Below are 26,624 nucleotides of genomic sequence, written 5' to 3'. Positions count from 1 at the left end.
AAAGTTTGTGCTATTGCCATAGAGAATGCATTGGGCGTTTAAGTTAAATAACTCATAAACTACAAAACATAAAAATAAAAAAAGGTTCCAGCATGTGTCTCCACAGTAAGCTGAATAATAAAAAGTGTGAATGGAGTTTCTAGGTGAAAGTGACTTTTGACGTGCCTATAGAGCTGCCATTGAGCCCCATGTTAAATGTCTCAAATTTGAAAGCACTATATTTCTAAAACTATGAATCATTTCAAAGTTTCCTTTTCAGGCAAACATGTCCACCGTAAGATGAACCTAAGTAGGCTAGAATGGGGTTGCTAGGTGTAAGTATGTAGTTACTAGTGCATGCCAAAGTTTGTGCTATTGCCATAGAGAATGCATTGGGCGTTTAAGTTGAATAACTCATAAACTACAAAACATAAAAATAAAAAAAAGTTCCAGCATGTGTCTCCACAGTAAGCTGAATAATAAAAAGTGTGAATGGAGTTTCTAAGTGAAAGTGACTTTTGACGTGCCTATAGAGCTGCCATTGAGCCCCATGTTAAATGTCTCAAATTTGAAAGCACTATATTTCTAAAACTATGAAACATTTCAAAGATTCCTTTTCAGGCAAACATGTCCACCGTAAGATGAACCTAAGTAGGCTAGAATGGGGTTGCTAGGTGTAAGTATGTAGGACTAGTAGCATGCCAAATTCTGTGCTATTGCCATAGAGAATGCATTGGGCGTTTAAGTTGAATAACTCATAAACTACAAAACATAAAAATAAAAAAAAGTCCCAGCATGTGTCTCCACAGTAAGCTGAATAATAAAAAGTGTGAATGGAGTTTCTAGGTGAAAGTGACTTTTGACGTGCCTATAGAGCTGCCATTGAGCCCCATGTTAAATGTCTCAAATTTGAAAGCACTATATTTCTAAAACTATGAAACATTTCAAAGATTCCTTTTCAGGCAAACATGTCCACCGTAAGATGAACCTAAGTAGGCTAGAATGGGGTTGCTAGGTGTAAGTATGTAGTTACTAGTGCATGCCAAAGTTTGTGCTATTGCCATAGAGAATGCATTGGGCGTTTAAGTTAAATAACTCATAAACTACAAAACATAAAAATAAAAAAAGGTTCCAGCATGTGTCTCCACAGTAAGCTGAATAATAAAAAGTGTGAATGGAGTTTCTAGGTGAAAGTGACTTTTGACGTGCCTATAGAGCTGCCATTGAGCCCCATGTTAAATGTCTCAAATTTGAAAGCACTATATTTCTAAAACTATATGAAACATTTCAAAGTTTCCTTTTCAGGCAAACATGTCCACCGTAAGATGAACCTAAGTAGGCTAGAATGGGGTTGCTAGGTGTAAGTATGTAGTTACTAGTGCATGCCAAAGTTTGTGCTATTGCCATAGAGAATGCATTGGGCGTTTAAGTTAAATAACTCATAAACTACAAAACATAAAAATAAAAAAAAGTTCCAGCATGTGTCTCCACAGTAAGCTGAATAATAAAAAGTGTGAATGGAGTTTCTAGGTGAAAGTGACTTTTGACGTGCCTATAGAGCTGCCATTGAGCCCCATGTTAAATGTCTCAAATTTGAAAGCACTATATTTCTAAAACTATGAAACATTTCAAAGTTTCCTTTTCAGGCAAACATGTCCACCGTAAGATGAACCTAAGTAGGCTAGAATGGGGTTGCTAGGTGTAAGTATGTAGGACTAGTAACATGCCAAAGTTTGTGCTATTGCCATAGAGAATGCATTGGGCGTATAAGTTGAATAACTCATAAACTACAAAACATAAAAATAAAAAAAAGTTCCAGCATGTGTCTCCACAGTAAGCTGAATAATAAAAAGTGTGAATGGAGTTTCTAGGTGAAAGTGACTTTTGACGTGCCTATAGAGCTGCCATTGAGCCCCATGTTAAATGTCTCAAATTTGAAAGCACTATATTTCTAAAACTATGAAACATTTCAAAGTTTCCTTTTCAGGCAAACATGTCCACCGTAAGATGAACCTAAGTAGGCTAGAATGGGGTTGCTAGGTGTAAGTATGTAGTTACTAGTGCATGCCAAAGTTTGTGCTATTGCCATAGAGAATGCATTGGGCGTTTAAGTTAAATAACTCATAAACTACAAAACATAAAAATAAAAAAAAGTTCCAGCATGTGTCTCCACAGTAAGCTGAATAATAAAAAGTGTGAATGGAGTTTCTAGGTGAAAGTGACTTTTGACGTGCCTATAGAGCTGCCATTGAGCCCCATGTTAAATGTCTCAAATTTGAAAGCACTATATTTCTAAAACTATGAAACATTTCAAAGATTCCTTTTCAGGCAAACATGTCCACCGTAAGATGAACCTAAGTAGGCTAGAATGGGGTTGCTAGGTGTAAGTATGTAGGACTAGTAGCATGCCAAAGTTTGTGCTATTGCCATAGAGAATGCATTGGGCGTTTAAGTTGAATAACTCATAAACTACAAAACATAAAAATAAAAAAAAGTTCCAGCATGTGTCTCCACAGTAAGCTGAATAATAAAAAGTGTGAATGGAGTTTCTAGGTGAAAGTGACTTTTGACGTGCCTATAGAGCTGCCATTGAGCCCCATGTTAAATGTCTCAAATTTGAAAGCACTATATTTCTAAAACTATGAAACATTTCAAAGTTTTCTTTTCAGGCAAACATGTCCACCGTAAGATGAACCTAAGTAGGCTAGAATGGGGTTGCTAGGTGTAAGTATGTAGTTACTAGTGCATGCCAAAGTTTGTGCTATTGCCATAGAGAATGCATTGGGCGTTTAAGTTAAATAACTCATAAACTACAAAACATAAAAATAAAAAAAGGTTCCAGCATGTGTCTCCACAGTAAGCTGAATAATAAAAAGTGTGAATGGAGTTTCTAGGTGAAAGTGACTTTTGACGTGCCTATAGAGCTGCCATTGAGCCCCATGTTAAATGTCTCAAATTTGAAAGCACTATATTTCTAAAACTATGAAACATTTCAAAGTTTTCTTTTCAGGCAAACATGTCCACCGTAAGATGAACCTAAGTAGGCTAGAATGGGGTTGCTAGGTGTAAGTATGTAGTTACTAGTGCATGCCAAAGTTTGTGCTATTGCCATAGAGACTGCATTGGGCGTTTAAGTTAAATAACTCATAAACTACAAAACATAAAAATAAAAAAAGGTTCCAGCATGTGTCTCCACAGTAAGCTGAATAATAAAAAGTGTGAATGGAGTTTCTAGGTGAAAGTGACTTTTGACGTGCCTATAGAGCTGCCATTGAGCCCCATGTTAAATGTCTCAAATTTGAAAGCACTATATTTCTAAAACTATGAAACATTTAAAAGATTCCTTTTCAGGCAAACATGTCCACCGTAAGATGAACCTAAGTAGGCTAGAATGGGGTTGCTAGGTGTAAGTATGTAGTTACTAGTGCATGCCAAAGTTTGTGCTATTGCCATAGAGAATGCATTGGGCGTTTAAGTTAAATAACTCATAAACTACAAAACATAAAAATAAAAAAGGTTCCAGCATGTGTCTCCACAGTAAGCTGAATAATAAAAAGTGTGAATGGAGTTTCTAGGTGAAAGTGACTTTTGACGTGCCTATAGAGCTGCCATTGAGCCCCATGTTAAATGTCTCAAATTTGAAAGCACTATATTTCTAAAACTATGAAACATTTCAAAGTTTCCTTTTCAGGCAAACATGTCCACCGTAAGATGAACCTAAGTAGGCTAGAATGGGGTTGCTAGGTGTAAGTATGTAGGACTAGTAGCATGCCAAAGTTTGTGCTATTGCCATAGAGAATGCATTGGGCGTTTAAGTTGAATAACTCATAAACTACAAAACATAAAAATAAAAAAAAAGTTCCAGCATGTGTCTCCACAGTAAGCTGAATAATAAAAAGTGTGAATGGAGTTTCTAGGTGAAAGTGACTTTTGACGTGCCTATAGAGCTGCCATTGAGCCCCATGTTAAATGTCTCAAATTTGAAAGCACTATATTTCTAAAACTATGAAACATTTCAAAGATTCCTTTTCAGGCAAACATGTCCACCGTAAGATGAACCTAAGTAGGCTAGAATGGGGTTGCTAGGTGTAAGTATGTAGTTACTAGTGCATGCCAAAGTTTGTGCTATTGCCATAGAGAATGCATTGGGCGTTTAAGTTAAATAACTCATAAACTACAAAACATAAAAATAAAAAAAGTTCCAGCATGTGTCTCCACAGTAAGCTGAATAATAAAAAGTGTGAATGGAGTTTCTAGGTGAAAGTGACTTTTGACGTGCCTATAGAGCTGCCATTGAGCCCCATGTTAAATGTCTCAAATTTGAAAGCACTATATTTCTAAAACTATGAAACATTTCAAAGTTTCCTTTTCAGGCAAACATGTCCACCGTAAGATGAACCTAAGTAGGCTAGAATGGGGTTGCTAGGTGTAAGTATGTAGGACTAGTAACGTGCCAAAGTTTGTGCTATTGCCATAAAGAATGCATTGGGCGTATAAGTTGAATAACTCATAAACTACAAAACATAAAAATAAAAAAAAGTTCCAGCATGTGTCTCCACAGTAAGCTGAATAATAAAAAGTGTGAATGGAGTTTCTAGGTGAAAGTGACTTTTGACGTGCCTATAGAGCTGCCATTGAGCCCCATGTTAAATGTCTCAAATTTGAAAGCACTATATTTCTAAAACTATGAAACATTTCAAAGTTTCCTTTTCAGGCAAACATGTCCACCGTAAGATGAACCTAAGTAGGCTAGAATGGGGTTGCTAGGTGTAAGTATGTAGTTACTAGTGCATGCCAAAGTTTGTGCTATTGCCATAGAGAATGCATTGGGCGTTTAAGTTAAATAACTCATAAACTACAAAACATAAAAATAAAAAAAAGTTCCAGCATGTGTCTCCACAGTAAGCTGAATAATAAAAAGTGTGAATGGAGTTTCTAGGTGAAAGTGACTTTTGACGTGCCTATAGAGCTGCCATTGAGCCCCATGTTAAATGTCTCAAATTTGAAAGCACTATATTTCTAAAACTATGAAACATTTCAAAGATTCCTTTTCAGGCAAACATGTCCACTGTAAGATGAACCTAAGTAGGCTAGAATGGGGTTGCTAGGTGTAAGTATATATGTAGGACTAGTAGCATGGCAAAGTTTGTGCTATTGCCATAGATAATGCATTGGGCGTTTAAGTTAAATAACTCATAAACTACAAAACATAAAAATAAAAAAAAGTTCCAGCATGTGTCTCCACAGTAAGCTGAATAATAAAAAGTGTGAATGGAGTTTCTAGGTGAAAGTGACTTTTGACGTGCCTATAGAGCTGCCATTGAGCCCCATGTTAAATGTCTCAAATTTGAAAGCACTATATTTCTAAAACTATGAAACATTTCAAAGATTCCTTTTCAGGCAAACATGTCCACCGTAAGATGAACCTAAGTAGGCTAGAATGGGGTTGCTAGGTGTAAGTATGTAGTTACTAGTGCATGCCAAAGTTTGTGCTATTGCCATAGAGAATGCATTGGGCGTTTAAGTTAAATAACTCATAAACTACAAAACATAAAAATAAAAAAAGGTTCCAGCATGTGTCTCCACAGTAGGCTGAATAATAAAAAGTGTGAATGGAGTTTCTAGGTGAAAGTGACTTTTGACGTGCCTATAGAGCTGCCATTGAGCCCCATGTTAAATGTCTCAAATTTGAAAGCACTATATTTCTAAAACTATGAAACATTTCAAAGTTTCCTTTTCAGGCAAACATGTCCACCGTAAGATGAACCTAAGTAGGCTAGAATGGGGTTGCTAGGTGTAAGTATGTAGGACTAGTAACATGCCAAAGTTTGTGCTATTGCCATAAAGAATGCATTGGGCGTATAAGTTGAATAACTCATAAACTACAAAACATAAAAATAAAAAAAAGTTCCAGCATGTGTCTCCACAGTAAGCTGAATAATAAAAAGTGTGAATGGAGTTTCTAGGTGAAAGTGACTTTTGACGTGCCTATAGAGCTGCCATTGAGCCCCATGTTAAATGTCTCAAATTTGAAAGCACTATATTTCTAAAACTATGAAACATTTCAAAGTTTCCTTTTCAGGCAAACATGTCCACCGTAAGATGAACCTAAGTAGGCTAGAATGGGGTTGCTAGGTGTAAGTATGTAGTTACTAGTGCATGCCAAAGTTTGTGCTATTGCCATAGAGAATGCATTGGGCGTTTAAGTTAAATAACTCATAAACTACAAAACATAAAAATAAAAAAAAGTTCCAGCATGTGTCTCCACAGTAAGCTGAATAATAAAAAGTGTGAATGGAGTTTCTAGGTGAAAGTGACTTTTGACGTGCCTATAGAGCTGCCATTGAGCCCCATGTTAAATGTCTCAAATTTGAAAGCACTATATTTCTAAAACTATGAAACATTTCAAAGATTCCTTTTCAGGCAAACATGTCCACTGTAAGATGAACCTAAGTAGGCTAGAATGGGGTTGCTAGGTGTAAGTATGTAGGACTAGTAGCATGGCAAAGTTTGTGCTATTGCCATAGAGAATGCATTGGGCGTTTAAGTTAAATAACTCATAAACTACAAAACATAAAAATAAAAAAAAGTTCCAGCATGTGTCTCCACAGTAAGCTGAATAATAAAAAGTGTGAATGGAGTTTCTAGGTGAAAGTGACTTTTGACGTGCCTATAGAGCTGCCATTGAGCCCCATGTTAAATGTCTCAAATTTGAAAGCACTATATTTCTAAAACTATGAAACATTTCAAAGATTCCTTTTCAGGCAAACATGTCCACCGTAAGATGAACCTAAGTAGGCTAGAATGGGGTTGCTAGGTGTAAGTATGTAGTTACTAGTGCATGCCAAAGTTTGTGCTATTGCCATAGAGAATGCATTGGGCGTTTAAGTTAAATAACTCATAAACTACAAAACATAAAAATAAAAAAAGGTTCCAGCATGTGTCTCCACAGTAGGCTGAATAATAAAAAGTGTGAATGGAGTTTCTAGGTGAAAGTGACTTTTGACGTGCCTATAGAGCTGCCATTGAGCCCCATGTTAAATGTCTCAAATTTGAAAGCACTATATTTCTAAAACTATGAAACATTTCAAAGTTTCCTTTTCAGGCAAACATGTCCACCGTAAGATGAACCTAAGTAGGCTAGAATGGGGTTGCTAGGTGTAAGTATGTAGTTACTAGTGCATGCCAAAGTTTGTGCTATTGCCATAGAGAATGCATTGGGCGTTTAAGTTAAATAACTCATAAACTACAAAACATAAAAATAAAAAAAAGTTCCAGCATGTGTCTCCACAGTAAGCTGAATAATAAAAAGTGTGAATGGAGTTTCTAGGTGAAAGTGACTTTTGACGTGCCTATAGAGCTGCCATTGAGCCCCATGTTAAATGTCTCAAATTTGAAAGCACTATATTTCTAAAACTATGAAACATTTCAAAGATTCCTTTTCAGGCAAACATGTCCACTGTAAGATGAACCTAAGTAGGCTAGAATGGGGTTGCTAGGTGTAAGTATGTAGGACTAGTAGCATGGCAAAGTTTGTGCTATTGCCATAGAGAATGCATTGGGCGTTTAAGTTAAATAACTCATAAACTACAAAACATAAAAATAAAAAAAAGTTCCAGCATGTGTCTCCACAGTAAGCTGAATAATAAAAAGTGTGAATGGAGTTTCTAGGTGAAAGTGACTTTTGACGTGCCTATAGAGCTGCCATTGAGCCCCATGTTAAATGTCTCAAATTTGAAAGCACTATATTTCTAAAACTATGAAACATTTCAAAGTTTCCTTTTCAGGCAAACATGTCCACCGTAAGATGAACCTAAGTAGGCTAGAATGGGGTTGCTAGGTGTAAGTATGTAGTTACTAGTGCATGCCAAAGTTTGTGCTATTGCCATAGAGACTGCATTGGGCGTTTAAGTTAAATAACTCATAAACTACAAAACATAAAAATAAAAAAAGGTTCCAGCATGTGTCTCCACAGTAAGCTGAATAATAAAAAGTGTGAATGGAGTTTCTAGGTGAAAGTGACTTTTGACGTGCCTATAGAGCTGCCATTGAGCCCCATGTTAAATGTCTCAAATTTGAAAGCACTATATTTCTAAAACTATGAAACATTTCAAAGTTTCCTTTTCAGGCAAACATGTCCACCGTAAGATGAACCTAAGTAGGCTAGAATGGGGTTGCTAGGTGTAAGTATGTAGGACTAGTAACATGCCAAAGTTTGTGCTATTGCCATAGAGAATGCATTGGGCGTATAAGTTGAATAACTCATAAACTACAAAACATAAAAATAAAAAAAAGTTCCAGCATGTGTCTCCACAGTAAGCTGAATAATAAAAAGTGTGAATGGAGTTTCTAGGTGAAAGTGACTTTTGACGTGCCTATAGAGCTGCCATTGAGCCCCATGTTAAATGTCTCAAATTTGAAAGCACTATATTTCTAAAACTATGAAACATTTCAAAGTTTCCTTTTCAGGCAAACATGTCCACCGTAAGATGAACCTAAGTAGGCTAGAATGGGGTTGCTAGGTGTAAGTATGTAGTTACTAGTGCATGCCAAAGTTTGTGCTATTGCCATAGAGAATGCATTGGGCGTTTAAGTTAAATAACTCATAAACTACAAAACATAAAAATAAAAAAAAGTTCCAGCATGTGTCTCCACAGTAAGCTGAATAATAAAAAGTGTGAATGGAGTTTCTAGGTGAAAGTGACTTTTGACGTGCCTATAGAGCTGCCATTGAGCCCCATGTTAAATGTCTCAAATTTGAAAGCACTATATTTCTAAAACTATGAAACATTTCAAAGATTCCTTTTCAGGCAAACATGTCCACTGTAAGATGAACCTAAGTAGGCTAGAATGGGGTTGCTAGGTGTAAGTATGTAGGACTAGTAGCATGGCAAAGTTTGTGCTATTGCCATAGAGAATGCATTGGGCGTTTAAGTTAAATAACTCATAAACTACAAAACATAAAAATAAAAAAAAGTTCCAGCATGTGTCTCCACAGTAAGCTGAATAATAAAAAGTGTGAATGGAGTTTCTAGGTGAAAGTGACTTTTGACGTGCCTATAGAGCTGCCATTGAGCCCCATGTTAAATGTCTCAAATTTGAAAGCACTATATTTCTAAAACTATTAAACATTTCAAAGTTTCCTTTTCAGGCAAACATGTCCACCGTAAGATGAACCTAAGTAGGCTAGAATGGGGTTGCTAGGTGTAAGTATGTAGTTACTAGTGCATGCCAAAGTTTGTGCTATTGCCATAGAGACTGCATTGGGCGTTTAAGTTAAATAACTCATAAACTACAAAACATAAAAATAAAAAAGGTTCCAGCATGTGTCTCCACAGTAAGCTGAATAATAAAAAGTGTGAATGGAGTTTCTAGGTGAAAGTGACTTTTGACGTGCCTATAGAGCTGCCATTGAGCCCCATGTTAAATGTCTCAAATTTGAAAGCACTATATTTCTAAAACTATGAAACATTTCAAAGATTCCTTTTCAGGCAAACATGTCCACCGTAAGATGAACCTAAGTAGGCTAGAATGGGGTTGCTAGGTGTAAGTATGTAGTTACTAGTGCATGCCAAAGTTTGTGCTATTGCCATAGAGAATGCATTGGGCGTTTAAGTTGAATAACTCATAAACTACAAAACATAAAAATAAAAAAAAGTTCCAGCATGTGTCTCCACAGTAAGCTGAATAATAAAAAGTGTGAATGGAGTTTCTAGGTGAAAGTGACTTTTGACGTGCCTATAGAGCTGCCATTGAGCCCCATGTTAAATGTCTCAAATTTGAAAGCACTATATTTCTAAAACTATGAAACATTTCAAAGATTCCTTTTCAGGCAAACATGTCCACCGTAAGATGAACCTAAGTAGGCTAGAATGGGGTTGCTAGGTGTAATTATGTAGTTACTAGTGCATGCCAAAGTTTGTGCTATTGCCATAGAGAATGCATTGGGCGTTTAAGTTAAATAACTCATAAACTACAAAACATAAAAATAAAAAAAGGTTCCAGCATGTGTCTCCACAGTAGGCTGAATAATACAAAGTGTGAATGGAGTTTCTAGGTGAAAGTGACTTTTGACGTGCCTATAGAGCTGCCATTGAGCCCCATGTTAAATGTCTCAAATTTGAAAGCACTATATTTCTAAAACTATGAAACATTTCAAAGTTTCCTTTTCAGGCAAACATGTCCACCGTAAGATGAACCTAAGTAGGCTAGAATGGGGTTGCTAGGTGTAAGTATGTAGTTACTAGTGCATGCCAAAGTTTGTGCTATTGCCATAGAGAATGCATTGGGCGTTTAAGTTAAATAACTCATAAACTACAAAACATAAAAATAAAAAAAAGTTCCAGCATGTGTCTCCACAGTAAGCTGAATAATAAAAAGTGTGAATGGAGTTTCTAGGTGAAAGTGACTTTTGACGTGCCTATAGAGCTGCCATTGAGCCCCATGTTAAATGTCTCAAATTTGAAAGCACTATATTTCTAAAACTATGAAACATTTCAAAGATTCCTTTTCAGGCAAACATGTCCACTGTAAGATGAACCTAAGTAGGCTAGAATGGGGTTGCTAGGTGTAAGTATGTAGGACTAGTAGCATGGCAAAGTTTGTGCTATTGCCATAGAGAATGCATTGGGCGTTTAAGTTAAATAACTCATAAACTACAAAACATAAAAATAAAAAAAAGTTCCAGCATGTGTCTCCACAGTAAGCTGAATAATAAAAAGTGTGAATGGAGTTTCTAGGTGAAAGTGACTTTTGACGTGCCTATAGAGCTGCCATTGAGCCCCATGTTAAATGTCTCAAATTTGAAAGCACTATATTTCTAAAACTATGAAACATTTCAAAGTTTCCTTTTCAGGCAAACATGTCCACCGTAAGATGAACCTAAGTAGGCTAGAATGGGGTTGCTAGGTGTAAGTATGTAGTTACTAGTGCATGCCAAAGTTTGTGCTATTGCCATAGAGACTGCATTGGGCGTTTAAGTTAAATAACTCATAAACTACAAAACATAAAAATAAAAAAAGGTTCCAGCATGTGTCTCCACAGTAAGCTGAATAATAAAAAGTGTGAATGGAGTTTCTAGGTGAAAGTGACTTTTGACGTGCCTATAGAGCTGCCATTGAGCCCCATGTTAAATGTCTCAAATTTGAAAGCACTATATTTCTAAAACTATGAAACATTTCAAAGATTCCTTTTCAGGCAAACATGTCCACCGTAAGATGAACCTAAGTAGGCTAGAATGGGGTTGCTAGGTGTAAGTATGTAGTTACTAGTGCATGCCAAAGTTTGTGCTATTGCCATAGAGAATGCATTGGGCGTTTAAGTTGAATAACTCATAAACTACAAAACATAAAAATAAAAAAAAGTTCCAGCATGTGTCTCCACAGTAAGCTGAATAATAAAAAGTGTGAATGGAGTTTCTAGGTGAAAGTGACTTTTGACGTGCCTATAGAGCTGCCATTGAGCCCCATGTTAAATGTCTCAAATTTGAAAGCACTATATTTCTAAAACTATGAAACATTTCAAAGATTCCTTTTCAGGCAAACATGTCCACCGTAAGATGAACCTAAGTAGGCTAGAATGGGGTTGCTAGGTGTAATTATGTAGTTACTAGTGCATGCCAAAGTTTGTGCTATTGCCATAGAGAATGCATTGGGCGTTTAAGTTAAATAACTCATAAACTACAAAACATAAAAATAAAAAAAGGTTCCAGCATGTGTCTCCACAGTAGGCTGAATAATACAAAGTGTGAATGGAGTTTCTAGGTGAAAGTGACTTTTGACGTGCCTATAGAGCTGCCATTGAGCCCCATGTTAAATGTCTCAAATTTGAAAGCACTATATTTCTAAAACTATGAAACATTTCAAAGTTTCCTTTTCAGGCAAACATGTCCACCGTAAGATGAACCTAAGTAGGCTAGAATGGGGTTGCTAGGTGTAAGTATGTAGTTACTAGTGCATGCCAAAGTTTGTGCTATTGCCATAGAGAATGCATTGGGCGTTTAAGTTAAATAACTCATAAACTACAAAACATAAAAATAAAAAAAAGTTCCAGCATGTGTCTCCACAGTAAGCTGAATAATAAAAAGTGTGAATGGAGTTTCTAGGTGAAAGTGACTTTTGACGTGCCTATAGAGCTGCCATTGAGCCCCATGTTAAATGTCTCAAATTTGAAAGCACTATATTTCTAAAACTATGAAACATTTCAAAGTTTCCTTTTCAGGCAAACATGTCCACCGTAAGATGAACCTAAGTAGGCTAGAATGGGGTTGCTAGGTGTAAGTATGTAGTTACTAGTGCATGCCAAAGTTTGTGCTATTGCCATAGAGAATGCATTGGGCGTTTAAGTTAAATAACTCATAAACTACAAAACATAAAAATAAAAAAAAGTTCCAGCATGTGTCTCCACAGTAAGCTGAATAATAAAAAGTGTGAATGGAGTTTCTAGGTGAAAGTGACTTTTGACGTGCCTATAGAGCTGCCATTGAGCCCCATGTTAAATGTCTCAAATTTGAAAGCACTATATTTCTAAAACTATGAAACATTTCAAAGATTCCTTTTCAGGCAAACATGTCCACCGTAAGATGAACCTAAGTAGGCTAGAATGGGGTTGCTAGGTGTAAGTATGTAGTTACTAGTGCATGCCAAAGTTTGTGCTATTGCCATAGAGAATGCATTGGGCGTTTAAGTTAAATAACTCATAAACTACAAAACATAAAAATAAAAAAAGGTTCCAGCATGTGTCTCCACAGTAGGCTGAATAATACAAAGTGTGAATGGAGTTTCTAGGTGAAAGTGACTTTTGACGTGCCTATAGAGCTGCCATTGAGCTCCATGTTAAATGTCTCAAATTTGAAAGCACTATATTTCTAAAACTATGAAACATTTCAAAGTTTCCTTTTCAGGCAAACATGTCCACCGTAAGATGAACCTAAGTAGGCTAGAATGGGGTTGCTAGGTGTAAGTATGTAGTTACTAGTGCATGCCAAAGTTTGTGCTATTGCCATAGAGAATGCATTGGGCGTTTAAGTTGAATAACTCATAAACTACAAAACATAAAAATAAAAAAAAGTTCCAGCATGTGTCTCCACAGTAAGCTGAATAATAAAAAGTGTGAATGGAGTTTCTAGGTGAAAGTGACTTTTGACGTGCCTATAGAGCTGCCATTGAGCCCCATGTTAAATGTCTCAAATTTGAAAGCACTATATTTCTAAAACTATGAAACATTTCAAAGATTCCTTTTCAGGCAAACATGTCCACCGTAAGATGAACCTAAGTAGGCTAGAATGGGGTTGCTAGGTGTAATTATGTAGTTACTAGTGCATGCCAAAGTTTGTGCTATTGCCATAGAGAATGCATTGGGCGTTTAAGTTAAATAACTCATAAACTACAAAACATAAAAATAAAAAAAGGTTCCAGCATGTGTCTCCACAGTAGGCTGAATAATACAAAGTGTGAATGGAGTTTCTAGGTGAAAGTGACTTTTGACGTGCCTATAGAGCTGCCATTGAGCCCCATGTTAAATGTCTCAAATTTGAAAGCACTATATTTCTAAAACTATGAAACATTTCAAAGTTTCCTTTTCAGGCAAACATGTCCACCGTAAGATGAACCTAAGTAGGCTAGAATGGGGTTGCTAGGTGTAAGTATGTAGTTACTAGTGCATGCCAAAGTTTGTGCTATTGCCATAGAGAATGCATTGGGCGTTTAAGTTAAATAACTCATAAACTACAAAACATAAAAATAAAAAAAAGTTCCAGCATGTGTCTCCACAGTAAGCTGAATAATAAAAAGTGTGAATGGAGTTTCTAGGTGAAAGTGACTTTTGACGTGCCTATAGAGCTGCCATTGAGCCCCATGTTAAATGTCTCAAATTTGAAAGCACTATATTTCTAAAACTATGAAACATTTCAAAGTTTCCTTTTCAGGCAAACATGTCCACCGTAAGATGAACCTAAGTAGGCTAGAATGGGGTTGCTAGGTGTAAGTATGTAGTTACTAGTGCATGCCAAAGTTTGTGCTATTGCCATAGAGAATGCATTGGGCGTTTAAGTTAAATAACTCATAAACTACAAAACATAAAAATAAAAAAAAGTTCCAGCATGTGTCTCCACAGTAAGCTGAATAATAAAAAGTGTGAATGGAGTTTCTAGGTGAAAGTGACTTTTGACGTGCCTATAGAGCTGCCATTGAGCCCCATGTTAAATGTCTCAAATTTGAAAGCACTATATTTCTAAAACTATGAAACATTTCAAAGATTCCTTTTCAGGCAAACATGTCCACCGTAAGATGAACCTAAGTAGGCTAGAATGGGGTTGCTAGGTGTAAGTATGTAGTTACTAGTGCATGCCAAAGTTTGTGCTATTGCCATAGAGAATGCATTGGGCGTTTAAGTTAAATAACTCATAAACTACAAAACATAAAAATAAAAAAAGGTTCCAGCATGTGTCTCCACAGTAGGCTGAATAATACAAAGTGTGAATGGAGTTTCTAGGTGAAAGTGACTTTTGACGTGCCTATAGAGCTGCCATTGAGCTCCATGTTAAATGTCTCAAATTTGAAAGCACTATATTTCTAAAACTATGAAACATTTCAAAGTTTCCTTTTCAGGCAAACATGTCCACCGTAAGATGAACCTAAGTAGGCTAGAATGGGGTTGCTAGGTGTAAGTATGTAGTTACTAGTGCATGCCAAAGTTTGTGCTATTGCCATAGAGAATGCATTGGGCGTTTAAGTTAAATAACTCATAAACTACAAAACATAAAAATAAAAAAAAGTTCCAGCATGTGTCTCCACAGTAAGCTGAATAATAAAAAGTGTGAATGGAGTTTCTAGGTGAAAGTGACTTTTGACGTGCCTATAGAGCTGCCATTGAGCCCCATGTTAAATGTCTCAAATTTGAAAGCACTATATTTCTAAAACTATGAAACATTTCAAAGTTTCCTTTTCAGGCAAACATGTCCACCGTAAGATGAACCTAAGTAGGCTAGAATGGGGTTGCTAGGTGTAAGTATGTAGGACTAGTAACATGCCAAAGTTTGTGCTATTGCCATAGAGAATGCATTGGGCGTATAAGTTGAATAACTCATAAACTACAAAACATAAAAATAAAAAAAAGTTCCAGCATGTGTCTCCACAGTAAGCTGAATAATAAAAAGTGTGAATGGAGTTTCTAGGTGAAAGTGACTTTTGACGTGCCTATAGAGCTGCCATTGAGCCCCATGTTAAATGTCTCAAATTTGAAAGCACTATATTTCTAAAACTATGAAACATTTCAAAGTTTCCTTTTCAGGCAAACATGTCCACCGTAAGATGAACCTAAGTAGGCTAGAATGGGGTTGCTAGGTGTAATTATGTAGTTACTAGTGCATGCCAAAGTTTGTGCTATTGCCATAGAGAATGCATTGGGCGTTTAAGTTAAATAACTCATAAACTACAAAACATAAAAATAAAAAAAAGTTCCAGCATGTGTCTCCACAGTAAGCTGAATAATAAAAAGTGTGAATGGAGTTTCTAGGTGAAAGTGACTTTTGACGTGCCTATAGAGCTGCCATTGAGCCCCATGTTAAATGTCTCAAATTTGAAAGCACTATATTTCTAAAACTATGAAACATTTCAAAGTTTCCTTTTCAGGCAAACATGTCCACCGTAAGATGAACCTAAGTAGGCTAGAATGGGGTTGCTAGGTGTAAGTATGTAGTTACTAGTGCATGCCAAAGTTTGTGCTATTGCCATAGAGAATGCATTGGGCGTTTAAGTTAAATAACTCATAAACTACAAAACATAAAAATAAAAAAAAGTTCCAGCATGTGTCTCCACAGTAAGCTGAATAATAAAAAGTGTGAATGGAGTTTCTAGGTGAAAGTGACTTTTGACGTGCCTATAGAGCTGCCATTGAGCCCCATGTTAAATGTCTCAAATTTGAAAGCACTATATTTCTAAAACTATGAAACATTTCAAAGATTCCTTTTCAGGCAAACATGTCCACCGTAAGATGAACCTAAGTAGGCTAGAATGGGGTTGCTAGGTGTAAGTATGTAGTTACTAGTGCATGCCAAAGTTTGTGCTATTGCCATAGAGAATGCATTGGGCGTTTAAGTTAAATAACTCATAAACTACAAAACATAAAAATAAAAAAAGGTTCCAGCATGTGTCTCCACAGTAGGCTGAATAATACAAAGTGTGAATGGAGTTTCTAGGTGAAAGTGACTTTTGACGTGCCTATAGAGCTGCCATTGAGCCCCATGTTAAATGTCTCAAATTTGAAAGCACTATATTTCTAAAACTATGAAACATTTCAAAGTTTCCTTTTCAGGCAAACATGTCCACCGTAAGATGAACCTAAGTAGGCTAGAATGGGGTTGCTAGGTGTAAGTATGTAGTTACTAGTGCATGCCAAAGTTTTTGCTATTGCCATAGAGAATGCATTGGGCGTTTAAGTTAAATAACTCATAAACTACAAAACATAAAAATAAAAAAAAGTTCCAGCATGTGTCTCCACAGTAAGCTGAATAATAAAAAGTGTGAATGGAGTTTCTAGGTGAAAGTGACTTTTGACGTGCCTATAGAGCTGCCATTGAGCCCCATGTTAAATGTCTCAAATTTGAAAGCACTATATTTCTAAAACTATGAAACATTTCAAAGTTTCCTTTTCAGGCAAACATGTCCACCGTAAGATGAACCTAAGTAGGCTAGAATGGGGTTGCTAGGTGTAAGTATGTAGGACTAGTAACATGCCAAAGTTTGTGCTATTGCCATAGAGAATGCATTGGGCGTATAAGTTGAATAACTCATAAACTACAAAACATAAAAATAAAAAAAAGTTCCAGCATGTGTCTCCACAGTAAGCTGAATAATAAAAAGTGTGAATGGAGTTTCTAGGTGAAAGTGACTTTTGACGTGCCTATAGAGCTGCCATTGAGCCCCATGTTAAATGTCTCAAATTTGAAAGCACTATATTTCTAAAACTATGAAACATTTCAAAGTTTCTTTTTCAGGCAAACATGTCCACCGTAAGATGAACCTAAGTAGGCTAGAATGGGGTTGCTAGGTGTAAGTATGTAGTTACTAGTGCATGCCAAAGTTTGTGCTATTGCCATAGAGAATGCATTGGGCGTTTAAGTTAAATAACTCATAAACTACAAAACATAAAAATAAAAAAAAGTTCCAGCATGTGTCTCCACAGTAAGCTGAATAATAAAAAGTGTGAATGGAGTTTCTAGGTGAAAGTGACTTTTGACGTGCCTATAGAGCTGCCATTGAGCCCCATGTTAAATGTCTCAAATTTGAAAGCACTATATTTCTAAAACTATGAAACATTTCAAAGATTCCTTTTCAGGCAAACATGTCCACTGTAAGATGAACCTAAGTAGGCTAGAATGGGGTTGCTAGGTGTAAATATGTAGGACTAGTAGCATGGCAAAGTTTGTGCTATTGCCATAGAGAATGCATTGGGCGTATAAGTTGAATAACTCATAAACTACAAAACATAAAAATAAAAAAAAGTTCCAGCATGTGTCTCCACAGTAAGCTGAATAATAAAAAGTGTGAATGGAGTTTCTAGGTGAAAGTGACTTTTGACGTGCCTATAGAGCTGCCATTGAGCCCCATGTTAAATGTCTCAAATTTGAAAGCACTATATTTCTAAAACTATGAAACATTTCAAAGTTTCCTTTTCAGGCAAACATGTCCACCGTAAGATGAACCTAAGTAGGCTAGAATGGGGTTGCTAGGTGTAAGTATGTAGTTACTAGTGCATGCCAAAGTTTGTGCTATTGCCATAGAGAATGCATTGGGCGTTTAAGTTAAATAACTCATAAACTACAAAACATAAAAATAAAAAAAAGTTCCAGCATGTGTCTCCACAGTAAGCTGAATAATAAAAAGTGTGAATGGAGTTTCTAGGTGAAAGTGACTTTTGACGTGCCTATAGAGCTGCCATTGAGCCCCATGTTAAATGTCTCAAATTTGAAAGCACTATATTTCTAAAACTATGAAACATTTCAAAGATTCCTTTTCAGGAAAACATGTCCACTGTAAGATGAACCTAAGTAGGCTAGAATGGGGTTGCTAGGTGTAAGTATGTAGGACTAGTAGCATGGCAAAGTTTGTGCTATTGCCATAGAGAATGCATTGGGCGTTTAAGTTAAATAACTCATAAACTACAAAACATAAAAATAAAAAAAAGTTCCAGCATGTGTCTCCACAGTAAGCTGAATAATAAAAAGTGTGAATGGAGTTTCTAGGTGAAAGTGACTTTTGACGTGCCTATAGAGCTGCCATTGAGCCCCATGTTAAATGTCTCAAATTTGAAAGCACTATATTTCTAAAACTATGAAACATTTCAAAGTTTCCTTTTCAGGCAAACATGTCCACCGTAAGATGAACCTAAGTAGGCTAGAATGGGGTTGCTAGGTGTAAGTATGTAGTTACTAGTGCATGCCAAAGTTTGTGCTATTGCCATAGAGAATGCATTGGGCGTTTAAGTTAAATAACTCATAAACTACAAAACATAAAAATAAAAAAAAGTTCCAGCATGTGTCTCCACAGTAAGCTGAATAATAAAAAGTGTGAATGGAGTTTCTAGGTGAAAGTGACTTTTGACGTGCCTATAGAGCTGCCATTGAGCCCCATGTTAAATGTCTCAAATTTGAAAGCACTATATTTCTAAAACTATGAAACATTTCAAAGTTTCCTTTTCAGGCAAACATGTCCACCGTAAGATGAACCTAAGTAGGCTAGAATGGGGTTGCTAGGTGTAAGTATGTAGGACTAGTAGCATGGCAAAGTTTGTGCTATTGCCATAGAGAATGCATTGGGCGTTTAAGTTAAATAACTCATAAACTACAAAACATAAAAATAAAAAAAAGTTCCAGCATGTGTCTCCACAGTAAGCTGAATAATAAAAAGTGTGAATGGAGTTTCTAGGTGAAAGTGACTTTTGACGTGCCTATAGAGCTGCCATTGAGCCCCATGTTAAATGTCTAAAATTTGAAAGCACTATATTTCTAAAACGATGAAACATTTCAAAGTTTCCTTTTCAGGCAAACATGTCCACCGTAAGATGAACCTAAGTAGGCTAGAATGGGGTTGCTAGGTGTAAGTATGTAGTTACTAGTGCATGCCAAAGTTTGTGCTATTGCCATAGAGAATGCATTGGGCGTTTAAGTTAAATAACTCATAAACTACAAAACATAAAAATAAAAAAAGGTTCCAGCATGTGTCTCCACAGTAAGCTGAATAATAAAAAGTGTGAATGGAGTTTCTAGGTGAAAGTGACTTTTGACGTGCCTATAGAGCTGCCATTGAGCCCCATGTTAAATGTCTCAAATTTGAAAGCACTATATTTCTAAAACTATGAAACATTTCAAAGTTTCCTTTTCAGGCAAACATGTCCACCGTAAGATGAACCTAAGTAGGCTAGAATGGGGTTGCTAGGTGTAAGTATGTAGTTACTAGTGCATGCCAAAGTTTGTGCTATTGCCATAGAGAATGCATTGGGCGTTTAAGTTAAACAACTCATAAACTACAAAACATAAAAATAAAAAAAAGTTCCAGCATGTGTCTCCACAGTAAGCTGAATAATAAAAAGTGTGAATGGAGTTTCTAGGTGAAAGTGACTTTTGACGTGCCTATAGAGCTGCCATTGAGCCCCATGTTAAATGTCTCAAATTTGAAAGCACTATATTTCTAAAACTATGAAACATTTCAAAGTTTTCTTTTCAGGCAAACATGTCCACCGTAAGATGAACCTAAGTAGGCTAGAATGGGGTTGCTAGGTGTAAGTATGTAGGACTAGTAGCATGCCAAAGTTTGTGCTATTGCCATAGAGAATGCATTGGGCGTTTAAGTTGAATAACTCATAAACTACAAAACATAAAAATAAAAAAAAGTTCCAGCATGTGTCTCCACAGTAAGCTGAATAATAAAAAGTGTGAATGGAGTTTCTAGGTGAAAGTGACTTTTGACGTGCCTATAGAGCTGCCATTGAGCCCCATGTTAAATGTCTCAAATTTGAAAGCACTATATTTCTAAAACTATGAAACATTTAAAAGTTTCCTTTTCAGGCAAACATGTCCACCGTAAGATGAACCTAAGTAGGCTAGAATGGGGTTGCTAGGTGTAAGTATGTAGTTACTAGTGCATGCCAAAGTTTGTGCTATTGCCATAGAGAATGCATTGGCCGTTTAAGTTAAATAACTCATAAACTACAAAACATAAAAATAAAAAAAGGTTCCAGCATGTGTCTCCACAGTAAGCTGAATAATAAAAAGTGTGAATGGAGTTTCTAGGTGAAAGTGACTTTTGACGTGCCTATAGAGCTGCCATTGAGCCCCATGTTAAATGTCTCAAATTTGAAAGCACTATATTTCTAAAACTATGAAACATTTCAAAGTTTCCTTTTCAGGCAAACATGTCCACCGTAAGATGAACCCAAGTAGGCTAGAATGGGGTTGCTAGGTGTAAGTATGTAGTTACTAGTGCATGCCAAAGTTTGTGCTATTGCCATAGAGAATGCATTGGGCGTTTAAGTTAGATAACTCATAAACTACAAAACATAAAAATAAAAAAAAGTTCCAGCATGTGTCTCCACAGTAAGCTGAATAATAAAAAGTGTGAATGGAGTTTCTAGGTGAAAGTGACTTTTGACGTGCCTATAGAGCTGCCATTGAGCCCCATGTTAAATGTCTCAAATTTGAAAGCACTATATTTCTAAAACTATGAAACATTTCAAAGTTTCCTTTTCAGGCAAACATGTCCACCGTAAGATTAACCTAAGTGGGCTAGAATGGGGTTGCTAGGTGTAAGTATGTAGTTACTAGTGCATGCCAGAGTTTGTGCTATTGCCATAGAGAATGCATTGGGCGTTTAAGTTGAATAACTCATAAACTACAAAACATAAAAATAAAAAAAGGTTCCAGCATGTGTCTCCACAGTAAGCTGAATAATAAAAAGTGTGAATGGAGTTTCTAGGTGAAAGTGACTTTTGACGTGCCTATAGAGCTGCCATTGAGCCCCATGTTAAATGTCTCAAATTTGAAAGCACTATATTTCTAAAACTATGAAACATTTCAAAGTTTCCTTTTCAGGCAAACATGTCCACCGTAAGATGAACCTAAGTAGGCTAGAATGGGGTTGCTAGGTGTAAGTATGTAGTTACTAGTGCATGCCAAAGTTTGTGCTATTGCCATAGAGAATGCATTGGGCGTTTAAGTTAAATAACTCATAAACTACAAAACATAAAAATAAAAAAAAGTTCCAGCATGTGTCTCCACAGTAAGCTGAATAATAAAAAGTGTGAATGGAGTTTCTAGGTGAAAGTGACTTTTGACGTGCCTATAGAGCTGCCATTGAGCCCCATGTTAAATGTCTCAAATTTGAAAGCACTATATTTCTAAAACTATGAAACATTTCAAAGTTTTCTTTTCAGGCAAACATGTCCACCGTAAGATGAACCTAAGTAGGCTAGAATGGGGTTGCTAGATGTAAGTATGTAGGACTAGTAGCATGCCAAAGTTTGTGCTATTGCCATAGAGAATGCATTGGGCGTTTACAATTTACAATTTACAATTTAGGCATTTAGCAGACGCTCTTAATCCAGAGCGACTTACATTTAAGCAAGAACAAAAGCATGGGAATACATCACATAAAAGCATTTATCATGACACATGCGTAAGCTAAGAAAGTAACAGTGGAATATCTATATAATGAAACTATACATACATATAATGAAACTATACATACACTATACATATAATACTATATATACATATAAACTATACATATTTACTACTATGCTATACATATGTACTATGGCGTGCTATGACTAAATACAATACAATTATAGTGCTGTCTACATAACATGCTATAAGTCTGTATCAAATGCTATCTAAGGCAACATAAATGCTATCTAAGGGGGTAGGGTAAGTGCTATGGGCCATGATGGAGTCTGAAAAGGTGGGTTTTCAGGCTACGGCGGAAGATTGGGAGTGATGCTGCAGTTCGTTTAAGTTGAATAACTCATAAACTACAAAACATAAAAATAAAAAAAAGTTCCAGCATGTGTCTCCACAGTAAGCTGAATAATAAAAAGTGTGAATGGAGTTTCTAGGTGAAAGTGACTTTTGACGTGCCTATAGAGCTGCCATTGAGCCCCATGTTAAATGTCTCAAATTTGAAAGCACTATATTTCTAAAACTATGAAACATTTCAAAGTTTCCTTTTCAGGCAAACATGTCCACCGTAAGATGAACCTAAGTAGGCTAGAATGGGGTTGCTAGGTGTAAGTATGTAGTTACTAGTGCATGCCAAAGTTTGTGCTATTGCCATAGAGAATGCATTGGGCGTTTAAGTTAAATAACTCATAAACTACAAAACATAAAAATAAAAAAAGGTTCCAGCATGTGTCTCCACAGTAAGCTGAATAATAAAAAGTGTGAATGGAGTTTCTAGGTGAAAGTGACTTTTGACGTGCCTATAGAGCTGCCATTGAGCCCCATGTTAAATGTCTCAAATTTGAAAGCACTATATTTCTAAAACTATGAAACATTTCAAAGTTTCCTTTTCAGGCAAACATGTCCACCGTAAGATGAACCTAAGTAGGCTAGAATGGGGTTGCTAGGTGTAAGTATGTAGTTACTAGTGCATGCCAAAGTTTGTGCTATTGCCATAGAGAATGCATTGGGCGTTTAAGTTAAATAACTCATAAACTACAAAACATAAAAATAAAAAAAGGTTCCAGCATGTGTCTCCACAGTAAGCTGAATAATAAAAAGTGTGAATGGAGTTTCTAGGTGAAAGTGACTTTTGACGTGCCTATAGAGCTGCCATTGAGCCCCATGTTAAATGTCTCAAATTTGAAAGCACTATATTTCTAAAACTATGAAACATTTCAAAGTTTCCTTTTCAGGCAAACATGTCCACCGTAAGATGAACCTAAGTAGGCTAGAATGGGGTTGCTAGGTGTAAGTATGTAGTTACTAGTGCATGCCAAAGTTTGTGCTATTGCCATAGAGAATGCATTGGGCGTTTAAGTTAGATAACTCATAAACTACAAAACATAAAAATAAAAAAAAGTTCCAGCATGTGTCTCCACAGTAAGCTGAATAATAAAAAGTGTGAATGGAGTTTCTAGGTGAAAGTGACTTTTGACGTGCCTATAGAGCTGCCATTGAGCCCCATGTTAAATGTCTCAAATTTGAAAGCACTATATTTCTAAAACTATGAAACATTTCAAAGTTTCCTTTTCAGGCAAACATGTCCACCGTAAGATTAACCTAAGTGGGCTAGAATGGGGTTGCTAGGTGTAAGTATGTAGTTACTAGTGCATGCCAGAGTTTGTGCTATTGCCATAGAGAATGCATTGGGCGTTTAAGTTGAATAACTCATAAACTACAAAACATAAAAATAAAAAAAGGTTCCAGCATGTGTCTCCACAGTAAGCTGAATAATAAAAAGTGTGAATGGAGTTTCTACGTGAAAGTGACTTTTGACGTGCCTATAGAGCTGCCATTGAGCCCCATGTTAAATGTCTCAAATTTGAAAGCACTATATTTCTAAAACTATGAAACATTTCAAAGTTTCCTTTTCAGGCAAACATGTCCACCGTAAGATGAACCTAAGTAGGCTAGAATGGGGTTGCTAGGTGTAAGTATGTAGTTACTAGTGCATGCCAAAGTTTGTGCTATTGCCATAGAGAATGCATTGGGCGTTTAAGTTAAATAACTCATAAACTACAAAACATAAAAATAAAAAAAAGTTCCAGCATGTGTCTCCACAGTAAGCTGAATAATAAAAAGTGTGAATGGAGTTTCTAGGTGAAAGTGACTTTTGACGTGCCTATAGAGCTGCCATTGAGCCCCATGTTAAATGTCTCAAATTTGAAAGCACTATATTTCTAAAACTATGAAACATTTCAAAGTTTTCTTTTCAGGCAAACATGTCCACCGTAAGATGAACCTAAGTAGGCTAGAATGGGGTTGCTAGGTGTAAGTATGTAGGACTAGTAGCATGCCAAAGTTTGTGCTATTGCCATAGAGAATGCATTGGGCGTTTACAATTTACAATTTACAATTTAGGCATTTAGCAGACGCTCTTAATCCAGAGCGACTTACATTTAAGCAAGAACAAAAGCATGGGAATACATCACATAAAAGCATTTATCATGAAACATGCGTAAGCTAAGAAAGTAACAGTGGAATATCTATATAATGAAACTATACATACATATAATGAAACTATACATACACTATACATATAATACTATATATACATATAAACTATACATATTTACTACTATGCTATACATATGTACTATGGCGTGCTATGACTAAATACAATACAATTATAGTGCTGTCTACATAACATGCTATAAGTCTGTATCAAATGCTATCTAAGGCAACATAAATGCTATCTAAGGGGGTAGGGTAAGTGCTATGGGCCATGATGGAGTCTGAAAAGGTGGGTTTTCAGGCTACGGCGGAAGATTGGGAGTGATGCTGCAGTTCGTTTAAGTTGAATAACTCATAAACTACAAAACATAAAAATAAAAAAAAGTTCCAGCATGTGTCTCCACAGTAAGCTGAATAATAAAAAGTGTGAATGGAGTTTCTAGGTGAAAGTGACTTTTGACGTGCCTATAGAGCTGCCATTGAGCCCCATGTTAAATGTCTCAAATTTGAAAGCACTATATTTCTAAAACTATGAAACATTTCAAAGTTTCCTTTTCAGGCAAACATGTCCACCGTAAGATTAACCTAAGTGGGCTAGAATGGGGTTGCTAGGTGTAAGTATGTAGTTACTAGTGCATGCCAGAGTTTGTGCTATTGCCATAGAGAATGCATTGGGCGTTTAAGTTGAATAACTCATAAACTACAAAACATAAAAATAAAAAAAGGTTCCAGCATGTGTCTCCACAGTAAGCTGAATAATAAAAAGTGTGAATGGAGTTTCTAGGTGAAAGTGACTTTTGACGTGCCTATAGAGCTGCCATTGAGCCCCATGTTAAATGTCTCAAATTTGAAAGCACTATATTTCTAAAACTATGAAACATTTCAAAGTTTCCTTTTCAGGCAAACATGTCCACCGTAAGATGAACCTAAGTAGGCTAGAATGGGGTTGCTAGGTGTAAGTATGTAGTTACTAGTGCATGCCAAAGTTTGTGCTATTGCCATAGAGAATGCATTGGGCGTTTAAGTTAAATAACTCATAAACTACAAAACATAAAAATAAAAAAAAGTTCCAGCATGTGTCTCCACAGTAAGCTGAATAATAAAAAGTGTGAATGGAGTTTCTAGGTGAAAGTGACTTTTGACGTGCCTATAGAGCTGCCATTGAGCCCCATGTTAAATGTCTCAAATTTGAAAGCACTATATTTCTAAAACTATGAAACATTTCAAAGTTTTCTTTTCAGGCAAACATGTCCACCGTAAGATGAACCTAAGTAGGCTAGAATGGGGTTGCTAGATGTAAGTATGTAGGACTAGTAGCATGCCAAAGTTTGTGCTATTGCCATAGAGAATGCATTGGGCGTTTACAATTTACAATTTACAATTTAGGCATTTAGCAGACGCTCTTAATCCAGAGCGACTTACATTTAAGCAAGAACAAAAGCATGGGAATACATCACATAAAAGCATTTATCATGACACATGCGTAAGCTAAGAAAGTAACAGTGGAATATCTATATAATGAAACTATACATACATATAATGAAACTATACATACACTATACATATAATACTATATATACATATAAACTATACATATTTACTACTATGCTATACATATGTACTATGGCGTGCTATGACTAAATACAATACAATTATAGTGCTGTCTACATAACATGCTATAAGTCTGTATCAAATGCTATCTAAGGCAACATAAATGCTATCTAAGGGGGTAGGGTAAGTGCTATGGGCCATGATGGAGTCTGAAAAGGTGGGTTTTCAGGCTACGGCGGAAGATTGGGAGTGATGCTGCAGTTCGTTTAAGTTGAATAACTCATAAACTACAAAACATAAAAATAAAAAAAAGTTCCAGCATGTGTCTCCACAGTAAGCTGAATAATAAAAAGTGTGAATGGAGTTTCTAGGTGAAAGTGACTTTTGACGTGCCTATAGAGCTGCCATTGAGCCCCATGTTAAATGTCTCAAATTTGAAAGCACTATATTTCTAAAACTATGAAACATTTCAAAGTTTCCTTTTCAGGCAAACATGTCCACCGTAAGATGAACCTAAGTAGGCTAGAATGGGGTTGCTAGGTGTAAGTATGTAGTTACTAGTGCATGCCAAAGTTTGTGCTATTGCCATAGAGAATGCATTGGGCGTTTAAGTTAAATAACTCATAAACTACAAAACATAAAAATAAAAAAAGGTTCCAGCATGTGTCTCCACAGTAAGCTGAATAATAAAAAGTGTGAATGGAGTTTCTAGGTGAAAGTGACTTTTGACGTGCCTATAGAGCTGCCATTGAGCCCCATGTTAAATGTCTCAAATTTGAAAGCACTATATTTCTAAAACTATGAAACATTTCAAAGTTTCCTTTTCAGGCAAACATGTCCACCGTAAGATGAACCTAAGTAGGCTAGAATGGGGTTGCTAGGTGTAAGTATGTAGTTACTAGTGCATGCCAAAGTTTGTGCTATTGCC

This window comes from Protomyctophum parallelum, assembly GCF_964188405.1.
Source record: "Protomyctophum parallelum genome assembly, chromosome: 12".
Classification (NCBI taxonomy): Eukaryota; Metazoa; Chordata; class Actinopteri; order Myctophiformes; family Myctophidae; genus Protomyctophum; species Protomyctophum parallelum.
The sequence above is the reverse complement of the archived record's forward strand: the minus strand, read 5'-3'. Positions refer to the sequence as shown.